The 19,595-nt window shown below is 41.9% G+C and overlaps 1 pseudogene; it reads left to right on the plus strand.

Annotated features, from left to right (window-relative positions):
• The first annotated feature begins 306 nt into the window (after nt 1–306).
• On the plus strand, nt 307–12,590 carry LOC129008740 (peptide chain release factor 1-like, mitochondrial; annotated as a pseudogene).
• The last annotated feature ends 7,005 nt before the right edge of the window (nt 12,591–19,595 follow it).

Consider the following 19,595-nt stretch of genomic DNA (forward strand, 5'->3'; position numbering starts at 1 on the left):
GGGCTGGGCTAGGCAACCCCAGCCCCTCCCATCTGCTAACTGGAAACTCAGAAACAGAGGAAAAGGTTATGGGGAGGAGGGGAGGCCAACTACTGTTGCTTAGCAACAAGGTCCCTTGTGCCAAAAAGTGTGCCCCATGCATGCATGCTGGCAGAATTCTCCCTTCCTGCGGACAGAGCTGTATTGGAGAGACCGATATCAGCATTTGTTGAAACGTTTCTGAGCCCTCTGGATTTTCTTTCGCCTCCATGTGGGTTGGCTTTTCTAGCAGTCTGGGGCTGTCACCATGTTGGAATTGTTGGGATGATGATGGAAGATCTTTGTCACCTCTTGCCCGAGGGCTACATCTGTCACTCCAATGCCAGGGAAGTGGGGCCTCTACCCCTGTCTGCCCTGGGAGCCAGTTGCAGCAGGAGCCCTCAGTGCTATCTTGTTTCAAAACACAAGGTGACCCAGGTGAGCCCACATGGGGCTAAACACACCGGGGAGCAGGCACATCTCTTTAGACAAGGAGGCAGAATAGGTCCTAGGGAAGGCAAACACAGGTGGGGCTTCCTTTCCTCCAATTGGCTGCTCAAAAACCCCTCAGATGGGACAGTTAAGAATATAGGCTTTAGAGTCAGGCCTTCATCCAACCTCAGTTCTCCCACTTCCCTTACTCAGCCTCACCTGTAAAATGAGGATAATAGTACCTACCTCATAGGGTTGATGTTAGAATTCATTGAGATATTGCCTATAAAGCCCATATCCTGGTGTCTAGCACAGACTGTATTCAGCAAACAGTAGCTGCTATTGTTGTTGTTGTTGTTGTTGTTGTTGTTGTTGCTGAATGTCACCCACACAGGATTTAACTTTTTGCTCCCTATTTTCCTCATACACTGTATTGTCAATTCTTGCACTGCTATAAATAAATACCTGAGACTGGATAATTTCAAGAGAAAACAAGTTTAATTGACTCACGGTTCCACAGGCTGTACAGGAAGCACAGTGACTTCTGCTTCTGGGGAGGCCTCAGGAAGCTTCCAATCATGGTGAAAGACAAAGGGGGAGTGAGGCCTCTAACATGGCAGGAGCAAGAGCAAGAGAGAGAAGGGGGAGGTGCCACACACTTTTAAACAACCAGATCTCATGAGAACTCTATCATGAGAATAGCACCAAGTGGATGATGAATCATGAAGTTTTCTTGATCATGAAGGATCCACTCCCATGATCAAATCACCTCCCATCAGAGGCCACTTTTAACATTGAGGATTATAATTTGACATGAGATTTGGGTTGGGACACAGATCCAAACCATATCATACACTCAGTGTGTCAATCTGAACTTATGGTCATCACACCAGAGCACACATAAGACAATGAAGAGACAGAGGCCAGCTGTGAATTATAGAAGGAGAAGGAGAGAAATGGTGGCTGGAACTCAGAAGCCCTTGGCTAGGCTCTGAGGTCTCCTAGGACAATACTCTTCAGACTACAAACCTGGATATCTACTGTGTGTCAGAAACTAGCCTGGGCATGGGGGATGAACAAGTCACAGACTGGGTGCTTACAGACTGGAAAAAGGGATAGAAACAGATGTATATACCCAAAGGTCTATAAATCATGCTGCTATAAAGACACATGCACATGTATGTTTATTGTGGCACTATTCACAATAGCAAAGACTTGGAACCAACCCAAATGTCCAACAATGATAGACTGGATTAAGAAAATGTGGTACATATACACCATGGAATACTATGCAGCCATAAAAAATGATGAGTTCATGTCGTTTGTAGGTATATCTATATAGGGACATGGATGAAATTGGAAATCATCATTCTCAGTAAACTATTTCAAGGACAAAAAACCAAACACTGCATGTTCTCACTCATAGGTGGGAATTGAACAATGAGAACACATGGACACAGGAAGGGGAACATCACACTCTGGGGACTTTTGTGGGGTGGGGGGAGGGGGGAGGGACAGCATTAGGAGATATACCTAATGCTAAATGACGAGTTAATGGGTGCAGCACACCAGCATGGCACATGTATACATATGTAACTAACCTGCACATTGTGCACATGTACCCTAAAACTTAAAGTATAATAATAATAAAATAAAATTAAAAAAGAAACAGATGTAAGTAATTGTTATTATGAAAAGTGAAATAACAAAGGCATAAACCCAGAGGTATAGGAGAATAGAGGAATAGCTGCCCTGAGGATACAAAGAAGAGGGCTTCGCAATGGAGGAGACATTTGAACTGAGTTTTGAGAAGTGACAAAGCAATCACAGAGAAGGGTAATTAAAATATATTGCATGTAACGTCAATGAAAATGGTAGGAATAAAATCCTCTGAAAATTCCCTCCTCCCTAAAAGCAATGAGAAAAATGGCAAAAAATGGTGAGAATCAATTTTTTCAGAACTCTGGAAATTAATCAAAAGTTTATAGCAATCTGGGAAGTCTTCGTTCAAGAAAAAAAAAATGACATAATTTTAGAAAGGAGAGTGAGCCTTGTGGCATTTTAACTTGCTCCAATTCCATCCCCCTCACTCCAACTCTGCAGTAGCTTTGAAAACCAACAAACCACAATCACCATGGAAACCAGCAGCCTGGCAGCTACAAGAAAGGGTAGAACAGCCTTGGAGTTCCTTCAAAACCTCATTCCCAGAGAGTTGTAATTATTTGACCTGTCTAGTGGTTTCCTGGAAGATACCATTTGCAAGACTGTCTTTATTTCACCTGTCTCAAAGCTTGCCTGGAGTGAACAGCTTTTTCCTTAAGGGTATTTGTTGAAAACAACTAGAGACAATTGTTGGACTTTGTGGCTGCCTAAAACAATGGATAACAGTTGAGGCAAAAAAAAAAAAAAAAAAAAAAAATAGGCTAACCAAAAACCTTAAAAAGAAAATGTGGGGGAATAAAATATCTATAAAGGGCCTTGAAAGGCTCTGAAATAGCCCAAGAAATATAGAAAGCCATATGTATGCACAGGAGGGTGTACATGCCCAGGGCTGTGCACATGTGCAGGAAAAACTAAGGAAGGTCCTGAGCTCTCACCCTGGGCTAAGCTTAAGGCTCTGCACAAGCAGGAAGGCTAAGGTGGAGTTGTCAGTGTCCTGTCTGAGAGTTGAAGGCATGTCCCAACATACACACAGAGCCACTCTGCAAAAACAAGGTGACTTATTGGTTTCAAACATCAAGGCACTCTCTGTCTAATCACTAGCTGAACACTAAGCAGAGATTTCAGTGACCACACATGACAAAAAATACAGACTTTGCAGAATTAGCTCAGAAAAGTCACTAAACACACAAAGAAGCAACATCAACAACAACAAACCCTGAGGAAGGGAGACAATCTTATTTCCAAAGTTGCTGTATTGTATTATGTTATTTAAAATGCAGTTTTCAATAAGAAATTATGAGGCACACAAAGAAACAAGAAAGTAAGGAACATACACAGGGGGAAAAATAATTGATAAAAACTGTCCCTGAGGAAGCCCATATATTGAACTTATAAGATGAAAACTTTAAATCAGCTATTCTATATACACTCAAAGAAGAAAAGAAAACCATACACAAAGAACTAGAAAAAGGTATGAGAATAATATCTTATCAGGTAATGAATATCAACAAGGAGATAGAAATTATATATTTTTTTAAAGAACCAAATATAAATTCTGGAGTTGAGTAGTGTGATAGCTGAAATGAAAAATTTACTAGAGGGGCTCAACAGCAGATCTGAGCAGGCAGAAGAAAGAAACTGTGAATTAAACATATGTAAGTTGTATTATACAGTCTAAGGGATAGAAAGGAAAAAAGAATGGAGAAAAATGAACAAAGGTTCAGAGACATTTGAGATAACATCAAAAATATGTAGTGTGTGTGTGTGTGTGTGTGTATGTGTGTGTGTAATGAGAATCCAAGAAAGAGAAGAGAGAGGAAGCAGAAATAATATTTGAAAAAATAATGACCAAAAAATTTCCAAATTTGATGAAAAATACTAATCTGCACATGCAAAAAAACTCAATAAACTCCAAATAGGATACATCAAAGAGATCCACACGTAAACACATCATAATCAAATTGTTTAAGGACAAAAACAAGAAAGATTCTTGGAAGCAGCATGAGGAAAGCAACTTACCACATACAAAGGGATCCTCAATCAACAGTTTAACAGTTAAGAGTTGGCTTCTCATCAGAAACCATGGAAGCCAGAATGGCATATTCAAATTCCTTAAAGAAAAAGATTGTCAACCAAAATTCTGTATCTAGCAAAACTATCCTTCAAAAGTGAAAAAGTAATTTAGATAATCTCAGATAGACAAAAACTAAGAGAATTCATTGCTGGCAAACCTGTCCTACAAGAAATACAGTCATGTGCCACATGACTGTCAACAGTGTACCACATATTCAACAGTGGTCCCACAAGATTATAATGAAGCTTTTATACTGTATTTTTAATGTATCTTTTCTATGTTTAGATACATAAATACTTAGTGTTGTGTCACAATTGCCTTCAATATTCAGTATGGTAATATGCTATCCAAGTTTGTAGCCTCAGAGCAATAGGCTATGCCACATAGCCTAGGTGTGTAGTAGGCTATACCATCTAGGTTTGTGTAAGTACACTCTATTTCACACAATGACAAAATCGCCTAACAACACAGTTCTCAGAATGTATCTCCATCGTTAAGTGATGCATGACTATACTAAAGGGAGTCCTTTAGGCTGAAATAAAAAGATATGACAGTAACTTGAATCCATATTAAGAAATAAAAAATGTTAGTAAAGGAAAGTATATAGGTAAACATAAAAGACAGTATAAATGCATTTTTTTGTTTGTAATTCTTTTTGTTCTCCCATCTGACTTTAAAGACAATTGCATAAAGCCACAATTATAAATCTGTATTGATGGGTATATGGTGCAAAAATATATAATTTGTATGACAATACAGCACAAAGTAAGAAAAGAATGGAAGTAATAAGAGCAAAGATTTTTATACTATTAAAATTAAATTGGTATTAATCTGAATAGATTGTTATAATTTAAAATATTAATTGAAATTATCAGGCTACTAAGAAAATAACTTTTAAAATGTATATAGTAAAAGAAATGACAGAGGAGTTAAAATGGAACACTAGAAAATAACTGTTTAACACAAGGCAGAAATGAAACAAAAACATATGACATAAAAAACAAATAGCAAAATAATAGACATAAATCCTAGCTTATCAGTAGTTATGCTAAATGTAAATGGATGAAACTCTTCAATTAAAAGGTAGAAATTGACAGAATGAATTTTTAAAGCCATGATCAAGCTATATGCTATATATAAGAGACACATTTATGGGAGGAGCCAAGATGGCCGAATAGGAACAGCTCCGGTCTACAGCTCCCAGCGCGAGCCACGCAGAAGACGAGTGATTTCTGCATTTCCATCTGAGGTACCGTGTTCATCTCACTAGGGAGTGCCAGACAGTGGGCGCAGGTCAGTGGGTGAGCGCACCGTGCGCCAGCCGAAGCAGGGGCGAGGCATTGCCTCACTCGGGAAGCGCAAGGGGTCAGGGAGTTCCCCTTCCAGGGGTGACAGACGGCATCTGGAAAATCGGGCCACTCCCACCCGAATACTGTGCTTTTCCGACGGGCTTAGGAAACGGTGCCCCAGGAGAGTATAGCCCGCACCTGGCTCAGAGGGTCCTACGCCCACGGAGTCTCGCTGATCGCTAGCACAGCAGTCTGAGATCAAACACCAAGTCGGCAGCGAGGCTGGGGGAGGGGCGCCTGCCATTGCCCAGGCTCGCTTAGATAAACAAAGCAGCCGGGAAGCTTGAACTGGGTGGAGCCCACCACAGCTCAAGGAGGCCTGCCTGCCTCTGTAGGCTCCACCTCTGGGGGCAGGGCACGCACAAACAAAAAGACAGCAGTAACCTCTGCAGACTTAAATGTCCCTGTCTGACAGCTGTGAGGAGAGCAGTGGTTCTCCCAGCACGCAGCTGGAGATCTGAGAACGGGCTGACTGCCTCCTCAAGTGGGTCCCGGACCCCTGACCCCCGAGCAGCTTAACTGGGAGGCACCCCCCAGCAGGGGCAGACTGACACCTCACACGGCCGGCCAGGTAGTCCAACAGACCTGCAGCTGAGGGTTCTGTCTGTTAGAAGGAAAACTAACAGAAAGGACATCCACACCAAAAACCCATCTGTACATCACCATCATCAAAGACCAAAAGTAGATAAAACCACAAAGATGGGGAAAAAACAGAGCAGAAAAACTGGAAACTCTAAAAACCACAGTACCTCTCCTCCTCCAAAGGAACGCAGTTCCTCACCAGCAACGGAACAAAGCTGGATGGAGAATGACTTTGACGAGCTGAGAGAAGAAGGCTTCAGACGATCAAATTACTCCGAGCTACGGGAGGATATTCAAACCAAAGGCAAAGAAGTTGAAAACTTTGAAAAAAATTTAGAAGAATGTATAACTAGAATAACCAATACAGAGAAGTGCTTAAAGGAACTGATGGAGCTGAAAACCAAGGCTCGAGAACTACGTGAAGAATGCAGAAGCCTCAGGAGCCAATGCGATCAAATGGAAGAAAGGGTATCAGCCCTAGAAGATGAAATGAATGAAATGAAGCGAGAAGGGAAGTTTAGAGAAAAAAGAATAAAAAGAAACGAGCAACGCCTCCAAGAAATGTGGGACTATGTGAAAAGACCAAATCTACATCTGATTGGTGTACCGGAAAGTGACGGGGAGAATGGAAACAAGTTGGAAAACACTCTGCAGGATATTATCCAGGAGAACTTCCCCAATCTGGCAAGGCAGGCCAACATTCAGATTCAGGAAATACAGAGAACGCCACAAAGATACTCCTCGAGAAGAGCAACTCCAAGACACATAATTCTCAGATTCACCAAAGTTGAAATGAAGGAAAAAATGTTAAGGGCAGCCAGAGAGAAAGGTCGGGTTACCATCAAAGGGAAGCCCATCAGACTAACAGCGGATCTCTCGGCAGAAACCCTACAAGCCAGAAGAGAGTGGGGGCCAATATTCAACATTCTTAAAGAAAAGAATTTTCAACCCAGAATTTCATATCCTGCCAAACTAAGCTTCATAAGTGAAGGAGAAATAAAATACTTTACAGACAAGCAAATGCTGAGAGATTTTGTCACCACCAGGCCTGCCCTAAAAGAGCTCCTGAAGGAAGCACTAAACATGGAAAGGCACAACCGGTACCAGCCACTGCAAAATCATACTGAAATGTAAAGACCATCGAGACTAGGAAGAGACTGCATCAACTAACGAGCAAAATATCCAGCTAACATCATAATGACAGGATCAAATGCACGCATAACAATATTAACTTTAAATGTAAATGGACTAAATGCTCCAATTAAAAGACACAGACTGGCAAATTGGATAAAGACTCAAGACCCATCAGTGTGCTGTATTCAGGAAACCCATCTCACGTGCAGAGACACACATAGGCTCAAAATAAAAGGATGGAGGAAGATCTACCAAGCAAATGGAAAACAAAAAAAGGCAGGGGTTGCAATCCTAGTCTCTGATAAAACAGACTTTAAACCAACAAAGATCAAAAGAGACAAAGAAGGCCATTACATAATGGTAAAGGGATTAATTCAACAAGAAGAGCTAACTATCCTAAATATATATGCACCCAATACAGGAGCACCCAGATTCATAAAGCAAGTCCTGAGTGACCTACAAAGAGACTTAGACCCCCACACATTAATAATGGGAGACTTTAACACCCCACTGTCAACATTAGACAGATCAACGAGACAGAAAGTCAACAAGGATACCCAGGAATTGAACTCAGCTCTGCACCAAGCGGACCTAATAGACATCTACAGAACTCTCCACCCCAAATCAACAGAATATACATTTTTTTCAGCACCACACCACACCTATTCCAAAATTGACCATATACTTGGAAGTAAAGCTCTCCTCAATAAATGTAAAAGAACAGAAATTGTAACAAACTGTCTCTCAGATCACAGTGCAATCAAGCTAGAACTCAGGATTAAGAATCTCACTCAAAACTGCTCAACTACGTGGAAACTGAACAACCTGCTCCTGAATGACTACTGGGTACATAATGAAATGAAGGCAGAAATAAAGATGTTCTTTGAAACCAACGAGAACCAAGACACAACATACCAGAATCTCTGGGATGCATTCAAAGCAGTGTGTAGAGGGAAATTTATAGCACTAAATGCCCACAAGAGAAAGCAGGAAAGATCCAAAATTGACACCCTAACATCACAATTAAAAGAACTAGAAAAGCAAGAGCAAACACATTCAAAAGCTAGCAGAAGGCAAGAAATAACTAAAATCAGAGCAGAACTGAAGGAAATAGAGACACAAAAAACCCTTCAAAAAATCAATGAATCCAGGAGCTGGTTTTTTGAAAGGATCAACAAAATTGATAGACCGCTAGCAAGATTAATAAAGAAAAAAAGAGAGAAGAATCAAATAGATGCAATAAAAAATGATAAAGGGGATATCACCACCGATCCCACAGAAATACAAACTACCATCAGAGAATATTACAAACACCTCTATGCAAATAAACTAGAAAATCTAGAAGAAATGGATAAATTCCTCAACACATACACCCTCCCAAGACTAAACCAGGAAGAAGTTGAATCTCTGAATAGACCAATAACAGGAGCTGAAATTGTGGCAATAATCAATAGCTTACCAACCAAAAAAAGTCCAGGACCAGATGGGTTCACAGCCGAATTCTACCAGAGGTACAAGGAGGAACTGGTACCATTCCTTCTGAAACTATTCCAATCAATAGAAAAAGAGGGAATCCTCCCTAACTCATTTTATGAGGCCAGCATCATCCTGATACCAAAGCCTGGCAGAGACACAACAAAAAAAGAGAATTTTAGACCAATATCCTTGATGAACACTGATGCAAAAATCCTCAATAAAATACTGGCAAACAGAATCCAGCAGCACATCAAAAAGCTTATCCACCATGATCAAGTGGGCTTCATCCCTGGGATGCAAGGCTGGTTCAATATACGCAAATCAATAAATGTAATCCAGCATATAAACAGAACCAAAGACAAAAACCACATGATTATCTCAATAGATGCAGAAAAGGCCTTTGACAAAATTCAACAACCCTTCATGCTAAAAACTCTCAATAAATTAGGTATTGATGGGACGTATCTCAAAATAATAAGAGCTATTTATGACAAACCCACAGCCAATATCATACTGAATGGGCAAAAACTGGAAGCATTCCCTTTGAAAACTGGCACAAGACAGGGATGCCCTCTCTCACCACTTCTATTCAACATAGTGTTGGAAGTTCTGGCCAGGGCAATTAGGCAGGAGAAGGAAATCAAGGGTATTCAATTAGGAAAAGAGGAAGTCAAATTGTCCCTGTTTGCAGATGACATGATAGTATATCTAGAAAACCCCATTGTCTCAGCCCAAAATCTCCTTAAGCTGATAAGCAACTTCAGCAAAGTCTCAGGATACAAAATCAATGTGCAAAAGTCACAAGCATTCTTATACATCAATAACAGACAAACAGAGAGCCAAATCATGAGTGAACTCCCATTCACAATTGCTTCAAAGAGAATAAAATACCTAGGAATCCAACTTACAAGGGATGTGAAAGACCTCTTCAAGGAGAACTACAAACCACTGCTCAAGGAAATAAAAGAGGATACAAACAAATGGAAGAACATTCCATGCTCATGGGTAGGAAGAATCAATATCATGAAAATGGCCATCCTTCCCAAGGTAATTTACAGATTCAATGCCATCCCCATCAAGCTACCAATGACTTTCTTCACAGATTTGGAAAAAACTACTTTAAAGTTCATATGGAACCAAAAAAGAGCCCGCATCGCCAAGTCAATCCTAAGCCAAAAGAACAAAGGTGGAGGCATCACACTACCTGACTTCAAACTATACTACAAGGCTACAGTTACCAAAACAGCATGGTACTGGTACCAAAACAGAGATATAGATCAATGGAACAGAACAGAGCCATCAGAAATAATGCCACATATCTACAAGTATCTGATCTTTGACAAACCTGACAAAAACAAGAAATGGGGAAAGGATTCCCTATTTAATAAATGGTGCTGGGAAAACTGGCTAGCCATACGTAGAAAGCTGAAACTGGATCCCTTCCTTACACCGTATACAAAAATCAATTCAAGGTGGATTAAAGACTTAAATGTTAGACCTAAAACCATAAAAACCCTAGAAGAAAACCTAGGCATTACCATTCAGGACATAGGCATGGGCAAGGACTTCATGTCTAAAACACCAAAAGCAATGGCAACAAAAGCCAAAATTGACAAATGGGATCTAATTAAACTCAAGAGCTTCTGCACAGCAAAAGAAACTACCATCAGAGTGAACAGGCAACCTAGAAAATGGGAGAAAATTTTCGCAACCTACTCATCTGACAAAGGGCTAATATCCAGAATCTACAATGAACTCCAACAAATTTACAAGAAAAAAACAAACAACCCCATCAAAAAGTGGGCGAAGGACATGAACAGACACTTCTCAAAAGAAGACATTTATGCAGCCAAAAAACACATGAAAAAATGCTCACCATCACTGGCCATCAGAGAAATGCAAATCAAAACCACAATGAGATACCATCTCACACCAGTTAGAATGGCGATCATTAAAAAGTCAGGAAACAACAGGTGCTGGAGAGGATGTGGAGAAATAGGAACACTTTTACACTGTTGGTGGGACTGTAAACTAGTTCAACCCTTGTGGAAGTCAGTGTGGCGATTCCTCAGGGATCTAGAACTAGAAATTCCATTCGACCCAGCCATCCCATTACTGGGTATATACCCAAAGGACTATAAATCATGCTGCTATAAAGACACATGCACACGTATGTTTATTGCAGCATTATTCACAATAGCAAAGACTTGGAACCAACCCAAATGTCCAACAATGATAGACTGGATTAAGAAAATGTGGCACATATACACCATGGAATACTATGCAGCCATAAAAAATGATGAGTTCACGTCCTTTGTAGGGACATGGATGAAATTGGAAATCATCATTCTCAGTAAACTATCGCAAGAACAAAAAACCAAACACCGCATATTCTCACTCATAGGTGGGAATTGAACAATGAGAACACATGGACACAGGAAGGGGAACATCACACTTCGGGGACTGTTGTGGGGTGGGGGGAGGGGGGAGGGATAGCATTGGGAGATATACCTAATGCTAGATGACGAGTTGGTGGGTGCAGCGCACCAGCATGGCACATGTATACATATGTAACTTACCTGCACATTGCGCACATGTACCATAAAACCTAAAGTATAATAATAATAATAATAAAAGAAAAAATAAAAATAAAAATAAAAATAAATAAATAAATAAATAAATAATAAATAAATGAATAAAAATAAAACAAACAAAAAAAAAAGAGACACATTTTAGTTTTAAAGACAAAATATGTTGAAGGCAAAGGGTGGAAAAAGAGGTTCCATGTACACAGAAACCAAAAGAGAGCTGGAATAACTATAATAATATCAGACAAAATAGACTTTAAGACAAAAATCATTGTGAGAGACAAAGTAGGACATTTTACAATGATAAAAGAGTTAATCCTGCCAGGCACGTTGGCTCACACCTGTAATCCCAGCACTTTGGAGGGCTGAGGTGAGTGGATCACTTGAGGTCAGGAGTTCAAGACCGGCCTGACCAATATGATGAAACCCCTTCTCTACTAAATATACAAAAATTAGCCAGGTATGGTGGCATGCACCTGTTATCCCAGCTACTCAGGAGGCTGAGGTGGGAGAATCACTTGAGCCCAGGAGACGGAGTTTGCAGTGAGCTGAGATTGTGCCGCTATACTCCATGCTGGGTGACAGAGATAGACTCCATCTTGAAAAAAAAAAAAAAGTCATTTTCTGTGGGGCACTGCCTGGTGGCTCTGGCCCCGTGGGGCCGTTGGCCCAGCCTGCCAGTCCCTGAGCTCCAGTGGCCCATCGCTGGAGGAGCTGTTCGCCCAGGCCCTTGCAGACCTTCCTCAAGCTCCAGGCGGGGTCTGAGGCCCATTTGAAGGTCAGGAGGCCCGAGTTGGTGGCGGTGGTCAAACTGCTGAACGAGAAGGAGCAGGAGCTGCGGGAGACCGAGCACTTGCTGCACCATGAGAATGAAGATTTAAGGAAACTTGCAGAGAATGAAATAACTTTGTGTCAAAAAGAAATAACTCAGCTGAAGCATCAGAAGAAACAGATGAAAATGATTTGATCCTGGAAGTAACTGCAGGAGTTGGAGGTCAGGAGGCAATGTTGTTTACTTCAGAGATATTTGATATGTATCAGCAATATGCTGCATTTAAAAGATGGCATTTTGAAACCCTGGAATATTTTCCAAGTGAAATAGGTGGCCGTAGACATGTATCTGCCAGCATTGGGGGTTCAGAAGCCTATAGGCACATGAAATTTGAAGGAGGTGTGCACAGAGTACAAAGAGTGCCAAAGACAGAAAAGCAAGGCCGCATCCATACTAGCACCATGACAGTAGCAATATTACCCCAGCCTACTGAGATTAATTAATTGAATTGATCCTGTTACCATTATGTAATGGCCTTCTTTGTCTCTTTTGATCTTTGTTGGTTTAAAGTCTGTTTTATCAGAGACTAGGATTGCAACCCCTGCTTTTTTTTTGCTTTCCATTTGCTTGGTAGATCTTCCTCCATCCGTTTATTTTGAGCCTATGTGTGTCTCTGCACGTGAGATGAGTCTAATGAATACAGCACACTGATGGGTCTTGACTATTTATCCAATTTGCCAGTCTGTGTCTTTTAATTGGGGCATTTAGCCCATTTACATTTAAGGTCAATATTGTTATGTGTGAATTTGATCCTGTCATTATGATGTTAGCTGGTTATTTTGCCCGTTAGTTGATGCAGCTTCTTCCTAGCATCGATGGTCTTTACAATTTGGCATGTTTTTGCAGTGGCTGGTACTGTTTGTTCCTTTCCATGTTTATTGCTTCCTTCAGGAGCTTTTGTAAGGCAGGCCTGGTGGTGACAAAATCTCAGCATTTGCTTGTCTGTAAAGGATTTTATTTCTCCTTCATTTATGAAGCTTAGTTTGGCAGGATATGAAATTCTGGGTTGAAAATTCTTTTCTTTAAGAATGTTGAATATTGGCCCCCACTCTCTTCTGGCTTGTAGAGTTTCTGTTGAGAGATCTGCTGTTAGTCTGATGGGTTTCCCTTTGTGGGTAACCTGACCTTTCTCTCTGGCTGCCCTTAACATTTTTTCCTTCATTTCAACCTTGGTGAATCTGATAATTATGTGTCTTGGGGTTGCTCTTCTCAAGGAGTATCTTTGTGGTGTTCTCTGTATTTCCTAAATTTGAATGTTGGCCTGCCTTGCTAGGTTGGGGAAGTTCTCCTGGATGATATCCTGAAGAGTGTTTTCCAACTTGGTTCCGTTCTCCCCGTCATGTTCAGCTACACCAATCAAACATAGATTTGGTCTTTTCACATAGTCCCATATTTCTTGGAGGATTTGTTCGTTTCTTTTTACTCTTTTTTCTCTAAACTTCTCTTCTCATTTTATTTCATTAACTTGATCTTCAATCACTGATACCCTTTCTTCCACTTGATTGAATCGGCTATTGAAGCTTGTGCGTGCATCACGTAGTTCTTGTGCCAAGGTTTTCAGCTCCATCAGGTCATTTAAGGTCTTCTCTACACTGTTTATTCTAGTTAGCCATTCGTCTAATCTTTTTTCAAGGTTTTTAGTTTCCTTGCGATGGCTTAGAACATCCTCCTTTAGCTCAGAGAAGTTTGTTATTACTGACCTTCTGAAGCCCACTTCTGTCAACTTGTCATTCTCCATCCAGCTTTGTTCTGTTGCTGGCGAGGAGGTGCAATCCTTTGGAGTGGAAGAGGTGCTCTGGTTTTTAGAATTTTCAGCTTTTCTGCTCTGGTTTCTCCCCATCTTTGTGGTTTTATCTACCTTTGGTCTTTGATGTTGGTGACCTACAGATGGGGTTTTGGTGTGGATGTCCTTTTTGTTGATGTTGATGCTATTCCTTTGTTTGTTAGTTTTCCTTCTAACAGTCAGGTCCCTCAGCTGCAGGTCTGTTGGAGTTTGCTGGAGGTCCACTCCAGACCCTGTTTGCCTGGGTATCACCAGCAGAAGTGGCAGAACAGCAAATATTGCTACCTGATCCTTCCTCTGAAAGCTTCATCCCAGAGGGGCACTCGCCTGTAGGAGGTATCAGTCGGCCCCTACTGGGAGGTGTCTCTCAGTTAGGCTACACACAGGTCAGGGACCCACTTGAGGAGGCAGTCTGTCCTTTCTCAGAGCTCAAACGCTGTGCTGGGAGAATCACTGCTCTCTTGCCCAGACAGGGATGTTTGAGTCTGCAGAAGTTTGTGCTGCCTTTTGTTCAGCTATGCCCTGCCACCAGAGGTGGAGTCTACAGAGGCAGCAGGCCTTGGTGAGCTGCAGTGGGCTCCGCCCAGTTTGAGCTTCCCTGGCCACTTTATTTACCTACTCAAGCCTCAGGAATGGCAGACGCCCGTCCTCCTGCCAGACTGCTGCCTCGCAGGTCAATCTCAGACTGCTGCGCTTGCAGTGAGCAAGGCTCTGTGGGTGTATGACCCACCGAGTCAGGCATGGGATGTAATCTTCTGGTGTGCCGTTTGCTAAGATCATTGGAAAAGTGCAGTATTTGGGCAGGACTGCCCCGTTTTCCCAGGTACAGTCTGTCACAGCTTCCCTTGGCTAGGAAAGGGAAATCCTCTGACCCCTTGTGCTTCCCAGGTAAGGCAATGCCCCGCCCTGCTTCAGCTCCCACTCCATGGGCTGCACCCACTGTCCAACCAGTCCCAATGAGATGAACCAGGTACCTCAGGTGGAAATGCAGAAATCACCCATCTTCTGCATCGATCACACTGGGAGCTGCAGACTAGAGCTGTTCCTATTCAGCCATCTTGGAATGGAGAAAGAATATAGCAGCTTAGTTCTTGACCAGTTTGGTCCTCTGTCTGCCCCTTTCATCTAGATTCTCCCACAAGAAGGCTGGTAGTGGCTTGGGTGCTTAGTGGGGAGATCTCATATTACTTTTACACAAGTCTTGGCAGCCAGCATCCTCCCTAACTCAGCCCCCAGCTCTGGCCATTCTCATCAGAATCAGAGAGAATGGCTGTGACTTAATCATTCTGGAGGAGGCTGTATTCAAACCTTTGGTTTCTAGTAAAACATAAGTTATCCTAGAATAGGCCCTATTAAACCCCTAAGTTTCTAGGTTTCTAAGGATAATATAGCAATTTTTATGTAGATTCTAATTTCTATTAACCTGGGTAATGAAAATGGAAAGGGGTCACTAAAGACTCCAAAATAATGATTAAAACAAAGTACAGCCAACTGTCAATTATCCAAAGATGAATTAAAACATGGAAAATGTGAATACATTGTAGTCCCTGCTCTCAAAGGAGTTTATAATCCAGTTGAGATGACAAACAAATACACCAACGGGAGTGACCTGAGAGGATAGGTGGTAAAAGTAGATAGTGTGGGCTCAAATAGAATCAGCAGCTCTGAGTTCCACAGTGTCATGCTGAGGTCATGGTTTACAGTGACAGTATTGAAACGCTAACCCTGGGAATAGTGCATGGTAGCATCTGCAGGCTGACAGTACCTAACCAGGCCCTGAAGGAGTGGCTCAGAAGTCAGGTTCTGCTGGAGGGACAGGGTTTGGAAAGGGCTGGCAGAGGAATAACAGAAGGTCACCAGGGAAAGGAAGGCTGAGACAGGCCTATTTCCAAATTTTCCAGGGCAAGCCCTAGCCAGTAAACCCTGAGTTTGCTCTGGACTTGGTTTTTCCTATTGAAGATACCCAAGAAAGCATCAGGCAACATGACTGATCTTTTTCCTCACAGTTTTGGCCCCCAGGCCAATCGCTCTTAACCCTGGGTGGTTTACTGGAATCCCCTGGGAAGTTTGATACTAAAACAGTCATCCCTTGGCCCTATTTGAAACTCCCTGAAACATCACCCCTGTAAATGGGGGTCCTTGTGTCTGTTTTTACGCTGGTGATTCTGGGGAAGCACCATCTCAGCTAAGCTTCTCAGTCTTCTTTAGGCCTAGTAGCAGCAGCAGGAATTGGAGGAGGGAAAGTTGTGTCACAAAAGAGTTATTTTTAAAATCATCAGTTACCCTGAGTATCTTTCCATGGTACATGGTGTGCCATTACCTTGGACAGACTTACATCATCTTTGTAAAAAGAGCTGTGTTTCTCCATCAGCTGCCACACAGCCAAAATTCTACTCAAAGAGATCCATTGTGTTGGAGTGAAGCATTGTGTCTCCAGTGTCTAGCACAGTCTGGTACATATTAAGCGTATAGGCCAGGATAGGCCAGGTTATGCTGTAGTAGTGAGCACCTCCCAGGTCGCAGTGGCTTAAAACAACAAAGGTTTATTTCTTACCTATGCTTCAGGTTCACAGGGATCAAGCTGGGGACTTTTGTCCACATATCCTCAGTTAAAAACCCAAACAGTAGAGTAGCCTCCATCTGGAATGTTACTGGTCACAGTGGCTGAAAGAAGGAGGGTTCTGGAGGGCTTCACACTGGAAATTAAATGTTCTGGCCACTTGCAGTTCATTAGCCCAAGATGTCACATACTTCTGCCCAACCATGAGGAGACCATGAATATGCAATCCTGCAATATGCGGCAAAGCACAGAGCCAGAAATACTTGGTGAACGGCACTAGTAACTACCACAATGGGTATTCAATAAATATTTGTAAAATAAAATAACAGATGAGCAGAAATCACCTTACAAGACAAGGTCATTAAGTCCACCTTTACCCCACAATGGCATTTTTTTTCCCCTGAGCTAAGAAAGAGGTAAGTGAAAGCAGGACTAAATGATTGAGCACACAGCTCTCCACCATCTCTGTCGCCCTGGTTGGCACAGCCCTTAGGGACTCTGGCTGGCTCTCTTCTCTCTGCAAGAGTCCCACTTCTGGAAAAAGGTAGCTCAGTTGCCCTGAGCCTCTGTAAGTCATGTCTGAGTAGTGTGAGAGTTGGCTCTGGTGTTGCGTGACAGTGGAATACTCACAATTATAGGGAGATCAGGAGCTGCTGAAACCAGCTCTGCTCTCCTTCAAGAGCAGATTTTAGATTAACCAGAGCTGGTTTATTTCTGCCTGACTACCCAATTCAATGCTATCCCTATCAAGCTACCATTGACTTTCTTCACAGAATTAGAAAAAACTACTTTAAATTTCATATGGAACCAAAAAAGAGCCCACATAGCCAAGACAATCCTAAGCAAAAAATACAAAGCTGGAGGCATCACACTACCTGACTTCAAACTATACTACAAAGCTACAGTAACCAAAACAGCATGTTACTGGTACCAAAACAGATATATAGACTGATGGAACAGAACAGAGGCCTCAGAAATAACGCCACACATCTACAACCATCTGATCTTTGACAAACCTGACAAAAACAAGCAATGGGGAAAGGATTCCCTATTTAATAAATGGTGTTGGGAAAATTGGCTAGCCATAAGCAGAAAACTGAAACTGGACCCCTTCCTTACACCTTACACAAAAATTAACTCAAGGTGGATTAAAGACTTAAATGTAAAACCCAAAACCATAAAAACCCTAGAAGAAAACATAGGCAATACCATTCAGGACATAGGCATGGGCAAAGACTTCATGACTAAAACGCCAAAAGCAAGGGCAACAAAAGCCAAAATTGACAAATGGGATCTAATTAAACTAAAGAGCTTCTGCAAAGCAAAAGAAACTACCATCAGAGTGAACAGGCAACCTACAGAATGGGAGAAAATGTTTGCAATCTACTCATCTGACAAAGGGCTAATATCCAGAGTCTACAAGGAACTTAAACAAATCTACAAGAAAAATATAAACAAACCCATCAAAAAGTGGGCAAAGGATATGAATAGACACTTCTCAAAAGAAGACATCTACGCAGCCAACAAACATGAAAAAATGCTCATCATCACTGGTCATTAGAGAAATGCAAATGAAAACCACAATGAGATACCATCTCACGCCAGTTAGAATGGTGATCATTAAAAAGTCAGGAAACAACAGATGCTGGAGAGGATGTGGAGAAATAGGAATGCTTTTACACTGTTAGTGGGAGTGTAAATTATTTCAACCATTGTGGAAGATAGTGTGGCGATTCCTCAAGGATCTAGAATGAGAAATACCATTTGACCCAGCAATCCCATTACCGGGTATATACCCAAAGGATGATAAATTGTTCTACTATAAAGACACATGCACATGTATGTTTATTGCAGCACTATTCACAATAGCAAAGACTTGGAACCAACTGAAATGCTCATCAATGATAGACTGGATAAAGAAAATGTGGCACATATATACCATGGAATACTATGCAGCCATAAAAAAGATGAGCTCACGTCCTTTGCAGGGACATGGATGAAGCTGGAAACCATCATTCTCAGCAAACTAACACAGGAACAGAAAACCAAACACCACATATTCTCACTCATAGGTGGGAGTTGAACAATGAGAACACATGGACACAGGGAGGGGAACATCACACACTGGGGCCTGTCGGGGGCTGGGGGGCTAGAGGAGGGATAGCATTCGGAGAAATACCTAATGGGTATTGGGTTGATGGGTGCAGTAAACCACCATGGCACATGTATACCTATGTAACAAACATCCACATTCTGCACATGTATCCCAGAATTTAAAGTATAATTTAAAAAAAAAGTTTCTTTTCTCTTTCTCACTGCTACACCCTTCCATTCTAGATGATCTATTTTGGTTTGCCCTAGCCATTTCTCTGGTTTGGACAGAATAACCACTCTAGGATAAGGCAGGAGCCTAGATGCAGAATTGAAGGACTTACTCACTAGCAAGTGGAGTGCCAGTACTTGAATTGTCTAAGAGTGAGGCCTCCTTAAATTGTGTGCCCTAGAGTGCCCTATCTTAAACTTCCCAAAGCATAACTCCTCTGAATGGGGGCCTTGGGGTCTGTATTGTCACCCTGGTGATGCTGATGTAGCTTCACTCTAGTCCTGGCCCTGCTCCCCTGCCTCCTCCCACTGATGACTCCCTGTCCCACCAGGCCCATCTGTGGATGAGCTTTGAAATTCTTGCTTCCTCTCCTCCTTTAGTCACTGTTTCGGTATTTTCAAAAACATCAAGGCTTTTTCTCAACTGTCCTTCAGATGGACCCTGCCATCTTTAAACAGGTCACAATGTCTTTCTCTTCCACCCAAGCAGAAATACCCAAGTTCTAGTTCATACAGAATTATCAGACTTGCAAAATTTGTTGACAGAGACCATTGAATCCACCACTTCTCCTATCAGAGAAAACTGAGGCCACAAAAGGTGAATATGCCACAGAAATGTGGAGGCAATTCAAGTCCAGGTCTCCTGACTCCTAGTCCAGGATATTTTCCTGTTTTCATCTCACATGCCACACAAGTCATGTATTCACTGAATAGGCACGCTCAAAGAGAAGAAATTCCACCTGTGGACCACAGCTCTGGCCAGTGCCTATGGAGTTCCATCCT

The sequence above is a fragment of the Pongo pygmaeus genome, chromosome 9 (assembly GCF_028885625.2).
Source record: "Pongo pygmaeus isolate AG05252 chromosome 9, NHGRI_mPonPyg2-v2.0_pri, whole genome shotgun sequence".
Lineage (NCBI taxonomy): Eukaryota > Metazoa > Chordata > Mammalia > Primates > Hominidae > Pongo > Pongo pygmaeus.